This window comes from Bombus terrestris, unplaced genomic scaffold (genome assembly GCF_910591885.1).
Source record: "Bombus terrestris unplaced genomic scaffold, iyBomTerr1.2, whole genome shotgun sequence".
Taxonomy (NCBI): Eukaryota; Metazoa; Arthropoda; class Insecta; order Hymenoptera; family Apidae; genus Bombus; species Bombus terrestris.
Window position 1 is genome coordinate 3,120,012 of NW_025963549.1, and position 10,084 is coordinate 3,130,095.

Below are 10,084 nucleotides of genomic sequence, written 5' to 3' on the forward strand. Positions count from 1 at the left end.
TCCTAATGGAAACATTAAATTTACGATGGCCATTACTATTAACGTAGACACATATTTACTTTATAAACGATTTCTAGAATATTTATCGTTGTACACTTGCGCGCGTCTCAGCACTTTTATTCATACCCGACCTTTTGAAGACTGTTAACCGATAGAACTGTTTACATTCGCCTGTTCCTCAGTCGCCGCGCACACACATATCTCCACACAGTGATATCCCGTTACAAAGATCTCCACTACGCACTGGATCGAAATTTCGGCATATCTGCGACAGCAGCGGAGATACGTTGATTTGAATATTTAAGCATGACTATGCGAAACTGCAATTACATTGCATTTGACAGTAACCAAATATAAAATAGTGTTAGGAAGATGATACATTTGAACTGTATATGTGAATGTGTGTGTAGGCGTCAGAGAGTGTCCAGGCCTTAGTTGGGCCAAAGGGCAATTGGCAGCCGTTAGAAACATTTTAAAGTGTCGGTTGACAACAAACGTGCGTGCGACTAGGTTTTCGATGTCTTCAGAGTATAAGATATATTTGTCGGGTCAACGTCAGGATTAGGGGTGGGGGTGTTCGATGAATCTTCGTTGAAATTAGCCATCGGTGCGGTGTAACTATAGTTGAGTTTATTGGCACAAATTAGAAAGATTACAGCGTCGATATGTAATCGCAATGTTTCGACATTCGCGGCACTATGACAATGGTCTCGGCTCCGGCAACGTTTCCGCGGTCAGCGGATGCTGAGCTCTACCCTACGTTAGCGTCTAAGTTGCACTACATATTAGAGAAAGGAGCAATTACTACGTATAAGAAAGACAGGTCGATTGCTGATGAGTTCGCACTAGCGAGTGTCTCTACATCACGGCGACGCTGTCGAGGAAAACTATGATGGGTGTGTCTAAGGGCACGAGATCATCGGATTCGTGGAGAAAAGTCTTCGTCCGGAAATTGAGGGAATTTGGCGTTACTGTTAATTGGTCAATTTCCATGTTGGTGGTTAGGTAAGGGCGTTAGCCGCCCTTAAGAGAGAGTTCGAGAAGAGGAAGGGTCGTTCGTGAGAAACATAGATTTCTCCTATTTTCTCGTAGTTGGAACGAGGACTGTTTGTCGGTTTGAAAAACTTTAGTTAAACAAAACTTAAGATTTATAGCGGGTCCTCCGGCTAGCTGATCATGTACTTACTCAAATAATAGAGTCTGCGTGTGGCGAGCCACGGGACAGAAATCGTTAGAAAGCTTACCGTCGTGCCCCGTCCCAAGTATTTCTTTTAAGGAGAGCTATACAGCTACTTCATGCCTTTCTTAGACAAAACGTTTATCCCTTGACCGCGACTACGTTCGGCGACTGCTTGTTGTCTCGAGCCCGAGCTCACTATCATAAATCTCAAATAAGTACAGTCGGATCGAATGACAACAGTTTCATAATACTTAAGAGTCATAATACATAATGCATAACCATTAGAGTTACATTATCTCTCACGGTGATTAGAGTTCCTGCAATCCCTAGAACTCTCACCGTTCCTATATCTCTAAGAGCCTCCTATGGCTCTCACAGTATCCAGAAGTCCGACAGCTCCTACAGCTCTCACGGACCTAGAGCTCCTATAGCTCACATTCTCATCTAAGAATAATCCTTCTCTTCGTTATCTGTATCTTAAGCAACGGCGTTCTTACTCAGTGTGATTGTATAAATCGTTGGAAATACATATATTTTTTATAACTTTGTGACTCCCAGTGTTATACCACAACGACTACACCTATTATCCTAAGCGAAATACGGGGATCGAACTATTTGTGGTGTCGATTATTCCAATCGTAACGGGAATTTACGACTCCCATTGACGCGTATTCAAACGACCGCGTCTCCCCGCGATAGCTCGAAAATACAGTCGACATAGCGCAAACCGGATAAGTACTGTATTTGGCTGTAATTGTGGAGTATAGCGCGCATCGCATTTGCGACATGTATCCAATAGCAGCGCTGATACGTTGGTTTGAACATTTAGGCATGAATATGCAAAACAGAAATTACGCTGAATCTGTCAGTGACCAGAGAAGACATAAGACAGAAGAGAAGATAGAATCGGAAAATGTGCTCTGTGCTCACCAGAAAATCAGGAGCATAACGCTCACCGAATTGTCGTCATATCTGCCGTAGAAACGAAGATACGTTGCTTTCGATATTCAAGCATGAATATGCTAAACTGCAATTATGGTGTATTTGACAGGGACAAGGGTGAACAAAACGCTAACCTACTGATGTGCGCTGTATATGACATCAGATGTGAAATATAACGCGCACCGAATTGTCTGTAAGTGTGCCATAGAAACGGAGATTCGTTCATTCGAATATTTAATACTGAATATGTAAAACTGCAAATACGCAGGGTTCGGCTAGGTCCCGATTTTACATGCATCAAACGGGATAACGTGCACTGTGTTTGGCAGCAAATTTGGAGTATAACGAGCCTCTAATTGTAGCCATATGTGCCATAGAATCGGAGATACGTCGGCTTGAATACTTAATCCTGAATATACCAAATTGCAACTACGCTGGATCTGGCTGGGTGCAGATTTTACATAGCGTAAACCGTATGATGTGCAATGTACTTGGCATCAGATATGGAATATAACGCGCACCGAATTGTCTACATACCTGCAATCGAATCGTAGTCACGTTGATCTGAATATTTATTCCTGTTGGGAATATGATACATTTACACTGTACATGTGAATGTGTGTGTAAGCGTTAGAGGACGTCCGGGTATTGGTTGAGACAAAAGACAAGAGCCAGTCGTTAGAAGTATCTGGAAGAGTCGGTTGACAACAGGCGTGCGTGCGAGTAGGATTTTGAGGTCTTAAGAGTATAAGATATATGTATAACAGTTGTGTGCTAAATAAAGGGAATTATTTGTATTTCCGAATCCATTCTATATCTTTTCATGCTAGCAGAGCGTGGTTCATAATTTTGCAAGTTATTTTAGTGCGTGTTTTTCAATATTGCGAGTTAGTTCGAGTGAGTTCTCTGTAAGGAAAGAAACATTCAAAGGTTACAAAGGGGAAAAATACACTTCGTGCACGTAGGAACGCTTGAGTAAGAGATAAGGAGTCATTTAAAATGGAAATATCGGAAGTCATGATACCTATTTTCGATGGTGAGGATTACGGTATGTGGAAGCAAAGAATAACGATGTTTCTCAGATAAAAAGAATGCGAGATTGTCACAACTAGGGTGAAGACAGAAACAGACAATGAAGACTGGGACAAAAAGGATCCGAAGGCAATAAATATAATTTATACTGCCGTCACAAATAGACAATTGGAATATATTAGAGAAGAAAAAACGGCATATGAGATAGTGAAGAAGTTTGATGAAATGTACTTGAAAGATTGGACGGCACTACAGATCGTATGCAGAAGGAGATTGGAAAAGATAAGACTTGAGAACTACACTGATTCAGCATCGTTTTTTAGTAATTTCGAAAAATTAATAAACGAATTAAAATGTGCGAGTACACAAGTGAGTGAGAGGGAAAAACTAAATTTCACGCTGAATACGTTACCCGAAGAATACACCTACATAGCGGATATAGTAAATGCATTGAAAGCAGATAATCAAACGGTAGCATATGTAAGAAATAAAATTGAAATAGCTGAGAAGAAGAATAAGTCCAATCGAAGAGAAATGCAAACCAACGCCTTTTCTGCAAAAAATGAAGGATGCTTCAGATGTGGAAGAGTAGAACATCTGCGAGAGAGTGTCAAAATGGCGTCGAAGCGGGAAGCAGTAACAGTTTTTGGCGTGGGTCAACACGTGGTCGCAGCAGAGGAAGAGGAAACAAAGGAAATACGAGCAGGGGACGTGGAAATTTCCATCGTCGATCAACAACCGGCACGAGCGAGCATGGTAACTCAAGATCAGGCACATGGATAGTGTAACACAAACTCTTTTGCCCTGACGTCACCTTAGGCGACCACTTCTAAACATTCTCCAGACAGCCGATACTTGAACATTACACATGGCGACCTTGGCGACAATGTATATTGCCGCAGTACCTGAGGGTTCATCTATGTCCTAACGGTCCTTCCACCGAATGTTCTAGAAGCGTAGCAACAGTCACGTACGCCTACAGGGTAGTGGGGATAATGAAGGATGAAAAACAAAAGAAGAAACAGATGTCACCGAAAGTAAGAAAATATTGTAGGAGCCTCAGTCTCGAACGGGCACGGCTAGAGTTCAGAAGTGTATAAACGAGGAAAAAATAAAGTTTTCTTCTCTCCTTTAAATTTCTTTCTCATTTTACGTGACATTTTGGCGATCCTGCCAGGATACATCAACGTTGGATAAAACAAGATTACGGTTTTGGCCTACGGGACATCCGACCAAAGGTGTATCAAGCAACCTGGAATACGAAAAACGGTTTTATTAGTAAGTAGAACCATTTCCTCTAAAAGGATCGATCGATTGCATTCGATAACGTCAGACAGTGTATAAACGAGGAAAAAATAAAGTTTCCTTCTTTCCTTTAAATTTCTTTCTCATTTTACGTGCCAATAGCAACAGCGCACGCAGCACACAGCGGCGAGGCGAACGAGATAAGTAATAATGAAGTAATGTGGCTATTAGATAGCGGTTGCACAGATCACATAATTAATAACGTAAATTATTTCGATAAATCTATTGACATTAAAGAACCGAAAAAATATATATTTAGGCGATAATAGATCGATAAAGGCAACAAAAGTAGGGAATGTTATAAGTTATTTTGAAGCATTTGGAAAGCAAAATGAAATAAATAGGAATAATGTTTTTTACGCGAAAGAAATGTCCGCAAACTTGATTAGTTTAGGCAAGTTAACAGATAATAAAAACACGGTTATTTCAAAAGGAAATATTGCAAAAGTAATAGATGAGGACAATAAGCTTACAGCGGTAGCGGTTAAAGAAAAGGGAACATATAGAATGAAAAGTATATTGAAAGGGAAGGAGCACTTAGCAAACAGCGCCGAACGTAGTGGTATGAGTAAAAAGGAAAGATGGCATAGGATGTTAGGACACGTAAATTTTAAATATTTAAATATCTTGGTTAAAGAGCAGCTAGATACTGGTATACCAAAAGAATTTGAGAAGGAATTTTTGAAATATAGGGTGTGTATAGAAAGTAAAATGCACAATTTACCATTCAAAAATAATCGAACCAAGGCTAGGGAGATAATGGAAATTATTCATTCGGACGTGTGCGTTCCCTTTAAGACTACCGGATTCAATGAAGAGAAATAGTTCATCTCATTTATCGATAATTATAGCAAAATAGCTAGAAGTTATTGTATAAAATCAAAAGATGAGGTCTTTGATTGTTTCGTACAGTTTGTAAATGAAGCCGAGAATTTAACGGGCAAGAGGTTTAAAATATTGAGATGTGATAATGGAGAAGAGTACTTGAATAATCGAATTTATAAATTTGCTAGGGATACAGGTATCAGAATAAATAACTGCCCAACCTACGTACATGAATTAAACGGGACAACGGAAAGGTATAATAGAACAGTGATGGACATGGCGCGTTGCTTGTTAGCGGAAGCGAAAGTACATGAAAGGTACTGGCTTGAAATAGATTGGACAGCGGTATACTTGAAGAATCGAATACTGGCAAATATTATAGAGAGAAAGACACCTTTTGAAATATTCTTCGGGAGAAAACCAAGTGTTGAAAATCTACATCTATATGGAAGTAAAGTTTTTGTAAGAACAAAAGAGAGTTTCTAAATGGGAAAAGAAGGCAGATATGGGAATTTTGTTTGGATATAGTGAAGTAGATTACAGAGTCTTATTAGGTGGGAAAATAACAATAGCGAGACATGTAGAGGTCATAGGAACAGACACAAAATGTATCGGCGTTGCGGAAAATTCATTCGATAAAGATAACGATGACATTGAGGATAATGATTTAATGGTAAGCATGAATAAGGAAGAGTTAGAAAGTAGGGAAGATGGAAATGATAACAGTCTTGAAAGATTAAACATCCCTGGAAGATCTGCACGTAATAAGAGAACTCCAGTAAGATATCCCGAAAAAGAAAACATTAGTGAAATCCATGCAAATTATTGTAGTGTAGATATCCCTTGTACATTTGAGGAGGCGATTTGTTGTGAAGATAGTGAAGATTGGAAACAAGCTATGAATAAGGAAATTGAATGTCTTTATAAGAATAAAACTTGGAAATTGGTAGAAAGGGTAAAAGGCAAAGACGTATTAGATGTAAAATGGGTTTACACGAGAAAATCAGATGACAGGTATAAGGCTAGATTAGTGGTAAGAGGATTCCAACAAAGAAACGTAGCCGATGACATATACTCCCCAGTAGCGAGTAATGAGACCTTTAAGATATTGCTATCATATTGTTGTCAAAATGGATTAATTATTGAGCAAATGGATGTAGAAACTGCCTTTTTAAATGGTGAAGTAACCTCGGAGGTATATGCAAATCAACCAAAGGGATATGCGGACGGAACGAATAGGGTTTGTAAACTATCGAAAGCGCTTTATGGGTTAAAAGAAAGTCGAAGGGAGTGGTATGAGTGTCTTGATAAGTATGTGACGAGATTAGGTTTTAAGAAGAATAACATAGAGTTGTGCCTATATATACATGGAGAGGGAAAAAATGTTGTTTATTTGCTAATGTATGTAGACGATTTGCTAATTTGTAGTAAAAATAAAAGGAAGATACAAAGGGTAAAGAAGTTATTAACTAATAGATTTGAAATGAAAGATTTAGGTGAAGTCAAAGAATATCTTGGAATAAATATAGACTATGATTATTTCAAAAATGAAATAAGATTAAGCCAAAAGAAATACATTGAATCATTAGCAAACAAATGTAAGTTACAAAATAGCAAATTGTACTGTGCACCTATGGAGACCAACTTAAAAATTGAAAAAGCTGTGATAAATAGAGAGGATATTGGATGCAAAAATTTAATTGGCGCATTGTTGTATATTAGTAAAAATACCAGACCCGATATAAGTTATAGTGTGAATTTGAGTAGATTTCAAGATTGTTGTAATGAGACACATTTTAAATTTGCTTTGCGAATATTGAAATATTTGTACCGGACTAGAGACTTAAGATTAGATTATAAAAGGAATGAAAAATGTGAAACGATAGATTGTTATGTGGACGCTGATTAGGCAGGAGATCATTTAGAAAAGGAATCGACTTCTGAATATGTAATTAGATTGTGTGGAAATGTAATTGGTTGGAAGTCTAAAAAACAAAGGTGTGTGACAAAAGCCTCGACGTATGCAGAGTATGTAGCTCTATCGGAAGCGGTGAGTGAATTAATGTCTATTAGGGAAATTATGAAAATCTTCAATGTAAATCTAGACGATAACCCTGTAAAAATTTATGAGGATAACTCTGGAGTGATAAGTATAGCAAAGCACGGAAATTTTACAAAAAATTCTAAACACATTGAAATTTATTACCACTATGTTCACAAGTGCTTAAAGGAGAACAAGATAAACATATTTAAAGTAATTACAGGCGAAAATACTGCGGATATTTTTACGAAGGCACTGTGTACAGAGAGAGAAATTCGAAAGGTTTAGGTCATGGATGAATGTAAACTAAGAGAAATGTAGATAAAGCAATAAGTGTTAAAGTTTCTGTTACGTAATTCGTCAAAGCATGTAAATACGATTAAGTGTACAGTATAAATGTAAGGAGGCGTGTTAGGAACATGATACATTTAAACCGTACATGTAAATGTGCGTGTAAGCGTCAGAGGACGTCCAGGCCTTAGTTGGGACAAAAGACAAGAGTCAGGCGTTAGAAGTATCTGGAGGAGCCGGTTGACAACAAGCGTGCGTGCTAGTAGCATTTCGAGGTCTTTAGAGTATAAGATATATGTATAAATGTTGTGTGCTAAATAAAGGGAATTATTTGTATTTCCGAATCCATTCTATATCTTTACATGGTAGCAGAGCGTGGTTCATAGTTTTGCCAATTATTTTAGTGCGTGGTTTTCAATATTGCGAGTTAGGTCGAGTGAGTCTTCAGTAAGGAAAGAAACGTTCAAAGGTTACAAAGAGGAAAAATACACTTGGAGCACGTAGGAACGCTTGAGTAAGAGATAAGGAATCATTTAAAATGGAGAGATTGGAAATCATGATACCTATTTTCGATGGATATTTACGGTATCTGGAAGCAAAGAATAACGATGTTTCTCAAGTATAGAGAATGCGAGGTTTTCACAACTAGGGTGAAGACAGAAACAGACAGTGAAGACTGGGACAAAAAGGATCCGAAGGCAATAAATATAATTTATAGTGCCATCACAAACAGACCATTGGAATATATTAGAGAAGAAAAAACGGCGTATGAGATAGTAAAAAAGTTTGATGAAATGTACTTGACAGATTCGACGGCACTACAGATCGTATGCAGAAGGAGATTGGAAAAGATAAAACTTGAGAACTACAGTGATTCAGCATCGTTCTTTAGCGATTTCGAAAAATTAATAAACGAATTAAAATGTGCGGGTGCACAAGTGAGTGAGAGGGAAAAACTAACTTACATGCTGAATACGTTACCCGAAGAATACAGCTACATAGCGGATATAGTAGATGCACTGAAAGCCGAAAATCAAACGGTAGCGTATTTAAAAAATAAAATTGAAATAGCGGAGAGGAAAAATAAGTCCAATCGAGGAGAAATGCAAACCAACGCCTTTTCTGCAAAAAAGGAAGGATGCTTCAGATGTGGAAGAGTAGGACATTTTGGGAGAGAGTGTCAAAATGGCGTCGAAGCGGGAAACAGTATCAGTTTTTGGCTTGGGTCAACACGTGGTCGCAGCAGAGGAGGAGGAAACAAAGGAAATAGGAGCAGGGGACATGGAAATTTCCATCGTCAGTCAACAACCGGCACGAGCGAGTGTCACGACCGGCATACTTCAAATCCGATGGACCGATGATGGAGATAGAGATGTGGCGGCCTTGGCGACAATGTATATCGCCGAAGTGCCTAATGAGTCATCTGTATCCTAACGGTCCTTCCACCGAATGTCCTAGAAGTGTGACAACGGTCACGTACGCCTACAGGGTAGTGGGGATATTGAGGGATGACAAACAAAGAAGAAACAGATGTTACCGAAAGTCAAATTGTAAGAGCGTCAGTCTTGGAAAGTCACGGCTGGAGCTCAGAACAAAATCGCAATCAGTGTAAATTCAGAATACAAGAAATAAATTCTCTTGTTTTTTTTGTTACCTTAATTTTTTTCTTTTCGTTCGAGCCTCCTGCTTTTTATTTTACGTGACATTTTTGGCGATTACTGCCAGCATAGTGAAAAGTGTTTGTTCGGAAACCAAAAGACATTCATCATCTACGGAAGATAGAATTATTTGGGACTACGGTCATCCGCAACAACGAAGTAACTATCACGAACCGAGTGAAGTGACAAAGGAAGGTAAACTGGATTCCTTCGTACGTTACCGTGAAAGAAAATCTAGCTTCAGTAGCGAAGACTCATCTTCGTCCGAAAGCAGGAAGATGTCTAAGACAAACGAATCTCAAACTTCTACCTCAACGGATCCAACGTTGCGAACAATATTGGATAGCATTCAAAACAAGCAAGAGAGTATTGCCCGTTTACAAGAGGATATGTTACGTTTGTCTATGCAAAGTGACGAAACAAATAGATGCTGGGTAGCAGAAATCGGAAGTCTTAGGAGAACCGTCGCAGAGCTACGGACTGGGTTCGGATCCCTTGCGACCGGTGATTCTGGTTCCATCAATACTGAAGGCAACGAAAGTGAATCGACGGCGATTAATCGCACCGGAAGTACGGTTAGGGCACGCGAACCGACCGGGTTAACGATTCCAGGCATCCCACCTGCGCACATCGACACCGAACAACCCGAGGTTGAAGAAAGAGGCTATTTTCCACCCGCTCTTTCCACTCTACGAGTTAAGGCTGCAATACGTTGTATTCCAATGCTCAACGGAGACGATGACGTAGGTGTGGAAGAATTCATCAAAGAAGTGAGCAGTATGAAAGACCGTTGCATGGAGCAAGATTTAT